Below are 12,659 nucleotides of genomic sequence, written 5' to 3' on the forward strand. Positions count from 1 at the left end.
TCCCTCCAAGGAGCCACAATCTTCTCCAAATTAGATCTCAGGAGTGCCTATAACCTAGTGCGCATCCGAAAGGGAGACGAGTGGAAAACGGCATTTGTTACGCCCACTGGCCACTATGAGTACAAGGTAATGCCATATGGCCTAGCCAATGCGCCATCCGTGTTCCAGGGGTTCATGAATGAAATATTCAGAGATTTCCTCCACAAATTCGTCATCGTGTACATTGACGACATTTGATCCATTCCCCAGACCTGCCCAGCCACACCCACCACGTCACCCAAGTTGTCACCAGACTCCGAGAACACCAGTTCCTCAAAGCAGAGAAATGTCAGTTTCACCAGTCCACCACCAAGTTCTTGGGCTACAACATCCACTCCCAGGGAGTAAGCATGGATCAAGACAAGGTCCGAGCGGTCCAATCCTGGCCTCAACCGGAAACAATCAAGCAGCTCCAGAGATTCCTTGGATTCGCCAACTTCTACAGACGGTTCATTCACAACTTCAGCCAACTAGCTACTCCGCTCACTTCCCTCTTACGCAACAAGCCCAAACGCCTGATATGGAACCCCGCCGCTACACATGTTCCTCCATCTCCAGAATGCCTTCACAACCGCTCCTCTGCTGTGCCACCCAGATCCGGAACTTCCATTCACAGTAGAAGTGGATGCCTCAACTACTGGGGTGGGAGCCGTTCTGTCACAACCACATGGTGAGCCGCCCCGTCTCCGTCCCTGTGCATTCTTTTCAAAGAAGAGGAGTCCTGCTGAGAGCAATTACGATATCGGAAATGGAGAACTCTTGGCCATCAAGCTGGCACTAGAGGAGTGGCGCCACTGGCTCGAAGGAGCAAAGTTCCCCTTTACTGTGCTCACCGATCACAAAAACCTGCAATACCTACGTGAAGCCAAGAGGTTAAACCCCCGCCAGGCCAGATGGGCTCTTATTCACTAGATTCCAATTCACCATCCGATATTGCCCCGGCACTCTCAATGGTCGTGCAGACGCTCTTTCCCGTGTTCACTCTCCAGCAAATGCACCAGAAGAACCAGAGAAAATCCTGCCACCCAGTGCAATAGTGAGCCCCATCCAGTGGACCCTGGATGAAGAAATCCGTGAAGCCCCAGTAACCGACCCGGCACCAACCAACACTCCTGCCAACCGGACCTATGTTCCGCAAACTATCCGGCCTTCCCTCCTCACCTCTGCACACTCCATACCAGGCACCGCACATCCCGGCGTAAGCGCTACACTGACCCTTCTCCGTGACAGATACTGGTGGCCTGGTATGTCAAGAGATGTCCAACAGTTTGTTCACAGCTGTGCTGATTGCGCCATGGCAAAGACCCCTCGTCACCTGCCGACAGGGAAACTAGTTCCTCTGCCAATTCCACACAGACCCTGGACACATCTTGGCATAGATTATGCCACTGACCTGCCTTCCTCCAATGGCCACACAAGCATCCTGGTGGTGGTAGACCACTTCTCGAAGGCATGTAAATTGATCCCCATGAAAGGAGTCCCAACAGCACAGGAGACAGCTGAAGCCCTCTTCACTCAGGTCTTCCGGAACTTTGGATTGCCAGAGGACATCGTTTCGGATCGAGGCCCCCAGTTCATATCCAGGTTTTGGCGTGCTTTCCTTTGTCTACTGGGGGTGACTGTGAGTTTGTCATCCGGCTACCATCCCCAGACCAATGGACAAACCGAGTGCAAAATACAAGAGGTATGTCGCTTTCTCCGCACATACTGCCAGCGCCACCCCGCAAGCTGGAGTCAATTCCTACCCTGGGCGGAATATGCCCAGAATTCCCTCCGGCAACCCTCCACAGGATTGATACCATTCCAGTGTGTGCTCGGCCATCAACCGGCCATGTTTCCATGGTCAGGGGAATCCTCGGAAGTCCCTGCAGTCAACCAGTGGTTCAGAGAGTGAGAGAGTGTGGGCCCGAGCCCACCGTCAACTGCAAAGGGCTCTCCGACGCCGCTGCCACTATGCTGACGCCCGCCGAACACAGGCCCCTGTCTACATCGTGGGGCAGAAGGTGTGGCTCTCCACACGGGACCTTCGGATGCGGCACTCCTGCAAGAAACTCAGACCTAAATATATAGGCCCCTTCGTAATCTCCCACCAGATCAACCCTGTTACTTACCGTCCAACTCCCACCTGAGTATAAGATTCACCCAGTGTTTCATGCGTCTCTGTTGAAACCATGTTACTCACCTGACTCTTTGTCCTCTACAGACCCTGGGGTTGCTGTGCCTCCATCGCCACTCCAGGATGAGGGTCCCATCTATGCTGTCCGCCAGATTCTTAAATCCCGGTGCCACGTGGTCGCCTCGAGTACCTGGTTGACCGGGACGGGTATGGGCCAGAAGAACGCTCCTGGGTTCGTCGCCATAACATCTTGGACCCCACCCTGCTCGAAGAATTCCATAGTGCTCACCCCAGTCAACCTGCGCTGCGTCCCCGTGGTCGGCCACCTCGCCGGGCACCCTCGTCCATGGAGATGGTGGCTGGAGGGGGGGGGTACTGTCATGACTCCACAAAACCCCTTGCTCACCTAATCACAGCAACCACAACAGCAATCATCAATCAGATCCATTAGGCCTTTATCACGGCAGCCGAAGTAGGAAGTGAACAGCCCTTTTCCTGTGTGAGCACAGGTGTTTCTAATTGTCAGATTCGGCCACAGTTACTTCAACCAGAGGCCTCGTTAATGTTTTTAGGAACACCTGTGGTTTGCCTGCCAACAGGAAATTGAACAGCCCTGCTTCAGCTGCCCGTGGGCTGCCGTGATAAAGGCCTATTCCCCTGTTTTCTAATTGGTTCCATGATCCACTTACCCTCATCTACATTCCAATTATCCTCCACACCTGAAGGCCACTCCCCAGCTGAACTGAATCCTCGTTAGCCAAGCTATTTAAGTTGGACTCAAACTTCCATTCTCTGTCTGGTCTCGTTGGAAGACGCTGTGTTTCTCTTACTCCAGAGCTATCGTTGTTTATATGCATTTTGGTTTTTGTTTGCTGAAATCTCCTTGTTTTGAATGTCCAAGTTTGCGGAGAGAATTAAAGACCTTCGACTTCACGATACTTACCTGCCTCCGATCTCCTCCTGTGTCAGACGTAATAGATAGATAGATAGATAGATACTTTATTGATCCCCAAGGGAAAATTCAAGAAGATTGTAGGCCTAGGCCTAATGTTTAATGTGAAATAAAATAAGTAGCCTAAAAGGCAACATTCAAAATGAGGAGAAATAAGGCAAGCTAAGAGTGATTGGGGAGAAAAGCCTTGGCTATTTTAAAGATCTTAACGTGAACTTAAAATAAAATTTGAGCTGAGACAAGGCTGGTTCCTTGAACCCATTAATCAGCAAGTTTAATTTAATTTTTTTTAGTTTTTTTTTTTTTTTTATGTTGACCCGAAATCCTGGAAACCCAGGAACATCACGTTGTTGGGCAGTGAATGATCCACCGCAATCTAGTTAAGCCAACATGCAATCATATTGCCTTCTTAAATCGTAAAATATTCTGTGGTCTCAGTTCACTGTTGAATGGGCCTAGCCTACCCTATGCTTGCTCAATATGCTTTGTGTAGTAGAGGTGCTTCAAATTGGCGCTTTTAAAAATCGCCTGTCTCAGAATAGAAGAGGTCCAGGGCAATTCTGCGTAAAACTGTCACATCCATATTCAGCCTAGTTGGCGTTACGGACGTGACAGTTTTGCGTGGTATTGCCCCTGTATCGTTATATAAAGCTCTGTTCTCGCTGTCTAGCTTCCTCCTCTTTGAGCAATCGATGATTTGAAAATAACTTACTTATCGTTAACTTAGATATCCATCTGATTGTTTCTCGCCCCGTCTCCTCTCCTCGCCGTTTCCAGGCTATCAGTCTCTTCCCCATAGTAGGCTACTTTTACTCACTGACTCGACTTTTATCCAGAATTCACAGATTTCACTGGCTGAGTAGCAGCAAGCGAAATGATGGTTCCTGAAGCTCCTGAAGTAAATGCTGTTATCCTAACCAACGAAACATTTAGCGCGGCTTTGAAATCTTCGTGAAAATCTAAATTAGGCTATTATGGTCTGGGTCGGATAGGATCACGCCACGGTCCGACTCGGATCATGGTCCATCATTTGGTGATCCCTGGTATACACCATACAACAAATATTGTTGGTGAGTTAATCATTTTGGCCATGTCATTTTTTTTAAACTTTTGATGCATGTTCAGCCCATCTGTAAAATATCTTCATAAAACCTAGTGGAAATTTCGCCTCTATCATTTCTATGACGATGTGATTTTGTAGCTTTCAGAGCTACACAGTTTGATGTTAACTGTATAAAGGTTGAATAATCTTAGTGCAATAGAGGCCTACCCTTTATAAAAAAAAGCCCACCAATAATGCTCACCACAATTGGAAATAATTTAAAATAAGAGAAAATTACCCCAGCTTCATGGATGTTTTGGAACCTCCAGCCCTCGTAATAAAAGCCTTCTTGACCTTTGCAGATTCCACAGCTATCCATCCATGAGAGCGTTCCACAGTGCATAACGTGGGCTGCAAATAAAAAGCAAAATCAATCTATCAGTGTGGTAATAATAGCTCTGAAACTGACAGTTTCAGTCATTGATTTTGATTAGCTGAAACGTGTTCCTTTCTGTTGTAATTCCCAAGTTACACAAAGTTACACAAGGTTACACATCCTTGTGTACACATCCCTACGCAAAGAAAGTTGTTACAAGCTGTGGCCAATGTTCCACTTACCATTGTGTGACAGTCTACATGAACTATTTATTGGTGTAGGGGGTCTTTATAAAACCATCAACTGTGCATAAGTTAAGACAACCAGAGGAATACAATACATCATCTGTTGGAAATTGATCTTAATGCCTCAATTAAAAAATGAGGAAAAAATCCAACCTTTAAACACACCAATATTCTTTGTGAATGAACCAGGTATCGTAAATTAATAAATGTTATTCCTTAAAATACAGGGGCATAAGTAAGGAACCCCATGTTAAAAATCCCATAGAGGCAGGCAGATTTTTATTTTTAAAGGCCAGTTATTGAATGGACTCAGGATACTATGCATCCTGATAAAGTCCCCTTGGCCTTTGTAATTAAAAGATAGATAGATAGCCCCACATCACATACCCTTCACCATACCTAGATATATCATGGTTTTATTTCAGTTAGGCTAATAGCTGGTTTGATTTGCATGCTACAGATTCTATTAATTGCAAAAGAAATGTTGACTGGTAAGTTATTCATGACTGCAGATGCTGACTTGCCTATTTCTCGATCCCTCGACCGCAGCAACGCTACTTCCTAGTTTACCTGGGTTACAAGAATGCCCTTTCACTCCTGTTACAATATGCTGTAATTTATAGCAGGTTAAACAAAAGTGAGAACATATTGTGGGGAAAAATATACTTTACCATTTTGAACCAAATTTGTTCAGCAATTTGATCTGATGGTCTAGCGTAGTCTTCCAATGTTTCAAGAAGCTGCCGGCCTCTTTTTTCAGTGGAATTGAGCTGGAACCAGTTTAAACCAGTGGCAATAACGTTAACCGTCATCTTGACTGACATCCCAAAGACATTTTAAAATTCCGTGCATTTTGGCTACAGCATGGCTTAACACCATTCAAAACATACAGACTAAAGCTGTATAAGGCAAAGTAAGCTAGCAACGTTAAATTGTCTAACGTTAGCTTTATATACAAGCGGCACAGCCAGTGATGTAACTTACAAGTAGCTAACATTAACTAGCTAGCTAACTTTATGTGCTGCTTCGTCAGGTTGTTCAATGATATATTGAGTCTAAAAATATGCAAGAACAATAGCAAATTACCAAAATGTTGATGTACCTTCTCTGAGTTTTTCGTGGTGGCAAGTTCTGCACAATCTTTCATACCCACACACCGTTTCACTTGGTTTCACTGGGCGCCAAATCTAGACTGCATTTTCTGGTAGGAGTCTTCTGCACGCGAGTTTGTCACGTCCGACCATCATAGGCCTCTGGAGTCTAACTTGATTTCTCTAACTTGCTAACAAGTCGCAAGTTAGCTCTGGGCAGACATGTGGACTCGAGTCGGCATGACTTGCGACTCGACTTGGACTTGAATACTATTCACTCGAGACTTGACTCGGACTTTGCCTCTTTAACTTGTAATGACTTGACAGGTCTCGAGTCAAAAAATGTATTTCCTGATCGTGGACCAGTCACCCCAGAGATGCTTATCAGACATGATATTATGCCGATTGAAACGCATTCCACGTAGCTAGGTGGCTACTGGCTATACCAGGCTCATAATTCACTTTTAATTGCAAACAGAAAATGTTTAGCAAGCATCATGTCATTACATGCTTTTATTTCCAAAGGAATGAAAGCTGTTTGTGCCAACTTAATATCATGCGATCGTTGTTAATATTAAGCTATATACATGTGGCACAAACAATGTTAGAGTTTGTGGACTAGGGCTAGCCATAGCTATATTTGAATGGAGCTGGTAAAAAAACATCATTAGGAGAACGTGTGGATAGTGGCATACAATGGGCTTAAAGTGACAGTGCACCTTTTACAAATGAGTTAAACAGCATCACATGTATAGTATTTAAGAAATGAATACTTTAAAACAAAATTACTTTGTCATTATTATCCTTTAAATAAATATAAGTGTTTTACTTTTACCTTTGTGGTTACTCAGTAATTTTGTGATTTATGCTGTATTTAATATGCCATATAAGAAGCTTTAATCACAATTAATCTAGATTAATTCATTTCAAAATTAGTTATTTTTTTAATTGTTTGACAGCCCTAATAAAAACATAAAATATTTAACTGCAGCAATTTACTAATGTAGCCTATGTGACGATTCTTCTCGTCACCATTTATTGTAATCATTAACCATGACCTTGGCTTCCCTTATGAGTCGCCACTGGCAGACAGCCTAATAAATTGTTTGCAGGCAAATCTGTGGCCTAACATAGTGAAATGCCATCAATCAAATTAGTACTCATCCTTACAGTGGACACCGCAATTTGGAAAAACAATATAATTTTGCTGCTATGAGTGTCTTGTAGCTATCCGTTTCGTACAGATTACTCAGGTATGCTCATGCGTATATTTCACAGGTATGCGCATGCATATATAAATAAAAGATTTCAAGACAAAACCATTGAACATATTTTAATCTGTATTTATAAAAAAAAAAAATACTGTAGATTAGATTGATGTGTTAAAATTATGATCGATAGTCTAATAATGGCATTTTTAAGTGAAGAGTACCTGATGACTTGTTCAGGACTTGAAAAAGATTGGGACTTGGACTTGGACTCGACTTGCCCTTCTCTGTCTTTACTTGGGACTTGACTTGGACTTGACTGCTAAGACTTGGGACTTACTTGTGACTTGCCAAACAGTGACTTGGTCCCACCTCTGGCTCTGGGGTAGCAAAAATCAAATTGTGCCGCCTTCACGTACCATTGATTATAATATCTACTCAAAGGTTGAGGACAAAAGTGCATTCAGGAAAACGTCTGCGTCTCCGATTTCGTCTTCTCCCTGCGCGAGAATTTAACAGGTGATCTCCTTATATGGGCATAGATGGTAGCTTTTTTGTAGGCGAACTTCAGAGGTCTGTCAGAGCATCATGTGTGGTGGTCACATCACATGGTTAGGCCTACTGTTTGCAAATGTGAACTTGAAAATATGTGCAATTAAAACAAATAAGCCAATGAAAATCATTTGAGAATTGTTGTACAACAGCTAGAGTTCTTACAGATAAGACTAATTTATAAAACAAATAGGTCTGGATAAGCATTACATTAGTTCACTTAGAGAGCTCTCTGATGGATAAGCCTGAGTAAAATATGAGATATATAAATTGAGCAAGTCTGAGTATTGTATCTGAGTATTTGCTGAGATCTCTTTGTAAATCAAAAAAGGACTAAACTGAGATGACTAGAACGAGAACGGTTCAAGCTTGTGAAGAGATCTCTTTTACAGAACTGATGGAGCCTAATCTGAGATTTACCAAAAAAGATCTGAAATGAGAATTGCATGAGTTTACAGAGAGAGAGCTCTCTGGTGGATCAGCCTGAGTAAAATATGAGATGTATAAATTAGACAACACTGAGCATTATTTAAAATATTGATGAGATCTCATTTGTATATTAAAGGGAGTCTACACTGAGATAACTTAACTCTTTTGCTCCAGAGACAAACCTGAGAAGCGGGAGACAAAAGCAATAATCTCATTTTTATATCACTGTGATCTCATTATTGTCTAGGAGAAACAATTGAGAAAGAGAGGAGCTCTCATTTTAACATTTTCTTTCCTCTGGGAAGGTGTTTGAGTCATGACTCTCTCGGATCTTTCACCCGTGTCTTTAAATTAACCCATGAGTCGCGAGTCTCTAGTATCATTAACTCGGATCAGTTGAGTCCTACTACAATTCAATCTAAAACGATAAACAGCGCCACACACAAACCTCTTGCAACGTTAGCTAGCCTCCTAGCCCTAGCCATCGTAGCTGCCAAAAATGTAACAATTTCGTAGGCAACCACAACTCCACAAATCAACTCAAGCGACTGAGTGAGCAGCCAGTCCGAGATAAATGGTTAACTTCCCGCAGAGCCGGAAACATTGCAGACTCACAGACCATGGGACTCAGATTGGAGCGGCTGAGTAGCAATCCGGGTTACGGTACCGATCCACTTGCACGACACTTCATTTTGTTGTGTTTGCATAGATGTCGCGCTGCATCCCCACGTTCAGTCGTGTGTGGGCGTTTTGTTTAAAATGTCAGTTACCAGCTCATACTCAGTTCGTTTTAACGTATTATAAGTGTTTTTCCACAAATGGACCACAATTTTAGGCATTTACTTAACAGTATACAACACATTAATAGCCTAAACAAACTATGCAAGCCATTTGGAAATCTTGTTTTATTTAAACTACTCAATGCAATCTCAAATCCTCACCAGAAACACCAACAGTCAATATATTCATCCAAATCCTAGTTTCGTTTGTTTTATGGACTACTAGGTGGTCGTGGAAGAGATCGTTAAAACATTATTTGTCTTGTAAGGGGAACCAAAGTTTCACAGGCACCGTTGTGGTAGAACAAAGGACCTACAACCTCATCCTTTCATTGGAGAGTCGCCTCGCGTTCAACGGAATCATTTGCATAAAGATGGGCCTCGCCAGCTTCTTTGTCGCTACATAATTTCAAATGCAGCACTGCCTTCCCGGATGCTTTTGCGGTGCTTTAAAGTCGCGGCGTCACCCATAGGACTAGAGTGGAATGCGACATGACAAAATGAAGTGTCGTGCAAGTGGATCGGTACCGTTACGGTTTTGACAGGCCTGCTATTGGTAGGCCTTTCTGAGAAAACCTTTTGGAAAAGACACGCTATATGGACCCAACCAACTCTTTGGGAGGGGAGAACTCCCTCACATGGTAGGCTACAACCCATGCAGAGGCTGTGGTGTCGGGTAAATAAGTAAATACCATGCATTTTGTCCAATAGCACACCACTAACATTTTAGTCCTGTCTCGTCTCGTCAACGAAAACGAAACCTACATTTCCTCATAGTTTTTATTATCAAAGATCTATTTTTAGCTCGTCAACGTCTCGTCTTAGTCATGGAAAAAAGGTCGTTAACGAACATTTTTTGTCATATTTTTCGTTAACGAAATTAACACTGCCCCTGGGCTATATGTCCACTTAACACACCATTTTAACGCAGCTTGGGAGGGACATAAATACTTTTAGCCTACAGAACAAGCAGCTGGCTCATGTGACGTGAACATTGGCTACCTTATGCATTATCACTATACTACCCTACATGGAGACATATCTCACGTTAACAATGGAGAAAACATAACAACGGCTATTATTTGTGCGAATGGGTTAACTTTTGGTGAAGGGAGATGCTGATCACTAATTCATTTCTTTGCGCAACAGCCCATGTTCTGCGTTCACTCCAGTGAGACAAGTGAAATTTGCCAGGCTATTTGCTACGATATTTACCTGCTATGCCTTCTGTTTTCATGGACATTACAGGAATCCACGTCATTCGTTTATCGTTGCTTCAATCCAACCCACGTTATCTCCAGAGTTTGTAAGTTTTTCATTCAGTTTCAGCCTCTCCTCTAGCTCCTCTACACACCCATTGGAATTTATTAAGTTTTGTTACATTTTGTTACACTTTAGAAGAGATGACAAGGGGGCCTCTGCATGGATGTCATTGTAAAGCAGTGCGATGTGCTCAATTAGGCTAGCTCCAGAGTAGGCTATGACTGACGCCGCGAATACGGACACGGCCGTTTAATATTATTGATTATCATTATTATTATTAGGAGGCCCCTCATTGGTCGAGGCCCCTGGGCTGAAGCCCAGGTAAAGCCCCTGCATTAAGGCGCCAGTGCTCAGCTAATGGAATAGGCTATACAATTTCCCCTCTTAAAGACAAGCTGGTGTAGCTTATTAGACTAGGCTACTATTAAAATGCACCTACGGTAGCCTTGGCTATGTGTAAAGTAAGCTATCGCATGATTTCATGCACGTAAGTTCATGCATGTGTCAAGTTCGCACAGGGCCTCGCATCCCCTTGCGACGGCTCTGCAGCTCCTCCGAAGACAGCGAGGAAAAAGTTAAAATACGCGATAAACCCGGAAAAAGTTGTTTGTTTCGGTCCCGGTGATTATTTGTGAAATTGTGCAAACGACAGCCTTTTCAAGGCATTTCAAGGATGGAGTCGTAGCATGCAAGCTCCCAAATTGACCCATTAGCCAACAGAAGGCATCAATAAATTGTTGGGACTGGGGAGGGTCATGCGTTTTTTCTCAATCACTTTGGAGGGTCATTGAAACATTTCTTGCTGGCGAGGGAGGGTCACGTCTTTTTTGACTAACGCTCCCAAAACTCCTCCGGTAGCCCCTTAAATAAATAACGAACAGTCCCTAATTGATTATAGCATGTAGGCCTACACCAGCAATTGTTGAACATTTACCTGTACAGGACATTGACAGTAGTCCAGCCTAACAAGCAGATGTTGCAAAAGACATCAAAAGACGCAATTAATCAGAAATAAATAATGTAATCTGCATCGCTTTATTTAACAAACTGCAAGCAACAAGAGGGTTGAGTTCGCTGTGAGGCCAAACCCAAGAGCAGAGCCTATCAAGGCACTCGATAGGCTATGGTAACGAGCTGTGTGCGCCTGGAAAGACAATAGAAGATGCTTTCTGAATAGCACAGCGAAGACGGCTCTGGTCATCCCATACCCTTCCCCCACTTCCTGTAGCCTACCAAGCATATTTTATGTGAATGAAAATATGTGACCTGACAGACAGGGACGTCAGGATGCATAAAAATATGTACCTATATAGTAAATCTGGCTTACTGTGGTCCACAGCTCTGCCCAAGGGGTGTTTCCTATGTTTTACCTTACATTTGTAATATCTCCTTTGCACAATGCTGTAAAAGCTTTGGCCTTCTTGATATTGTAACACTGTATCTGTCAACAAGTTCTGTTGTTGTACAGTAAAAACTTAGATAGATACATGTACATACATGACATTCACCTGATTCTCTTTGCAGTATATCATTCAAATTTAATGTCATCTGGATTTCACCAAGTTGTGAGATAAATCTTTGTCTGGCTTGATGGTACTCAGGACAAAACATAATTACATGCTCTATGGTCTCTTGACTATTACAATATTCACATTCCATCAACATGCTTTTCATGGTAACTAATGTTCTGTTTAATCCTGCTTGTCCTAGCCTCATTCTGGACACCCACATCTTCTTCTTGCTTGCTTCTGCATGTATTCCTGCTCCTCCCACCTTTCCTTGAATACTATGCAGGTGTCTTCCAGACTGTTCGTTATCCCATACAAATTGCCATTTTCATTTATTTTGGCTTTGATTATACTTTTTGACTTCAGCTTTGCTGTATTTAATATTCAACTCTATATCAGACTTCCTGCTGCTTTTCTTTGCACATTTTATCTGCTAATTCATTACCTCCTACACCTATATGAGCTGGTACCCATATAAATGTAGTACTAATACCAGACTTAAGCAGATTGTTGGCTAATTGCATTACTTCATATACTATGTCCTGTCTAGACTCAGAGTGACAACGTTTAAGGCTTATTATAGCTGAGCTAGAGTCTGGCCTTAATCACAACTTGCTTAGGTCTATTGCTCTCTACCCACAATAAGGCCATCCATATTCCTATAATTTCTGCTGTGTATACAGCTAAATCATCATTGATTCTCTTTCAGATTCAATGTTTAATTGAGGGATAACATAAGCAACTCCCATTTTCTTATCAGTCTGCTTAGATGCATCAGTATATAAAATGACTGCTTCTTTATATTTGCTTTCGTGTAACTCCTGGACCCTGTAATGATCCACTTCAACATCCTTCTTTTCCTCTAATAAGCCCAAGTCTACTGGAACCTCTGACATCAGCCAGGAGGAACAGCAGGATATGCCACTGTAGGGCTTATTTCAAGAGCACTGATTCCCATATTTATTACCTTTTGTTTTATTGTCCAACCAAAACTTTTTTAATAAGGTAACTCTCTCTCTCTTGACACTGCCATAAGACTGATTGACTCATGTGTTTTCA

This window comes from Alosa alosa, chromosome 6, assembly GCF_017589495.1.
Source record: "Alosa alosa isolate M-15738 ecotype Scorff River chromosome 6, AALO_Geno_1.1, whole genome shotgun sequence".
Taxonomy (NCBI): Eukaryota; Metazoa; Chordata; class Actinopteri; order Clupeiformes; family Clupeidae; genus Alosa; species Alosa alosa.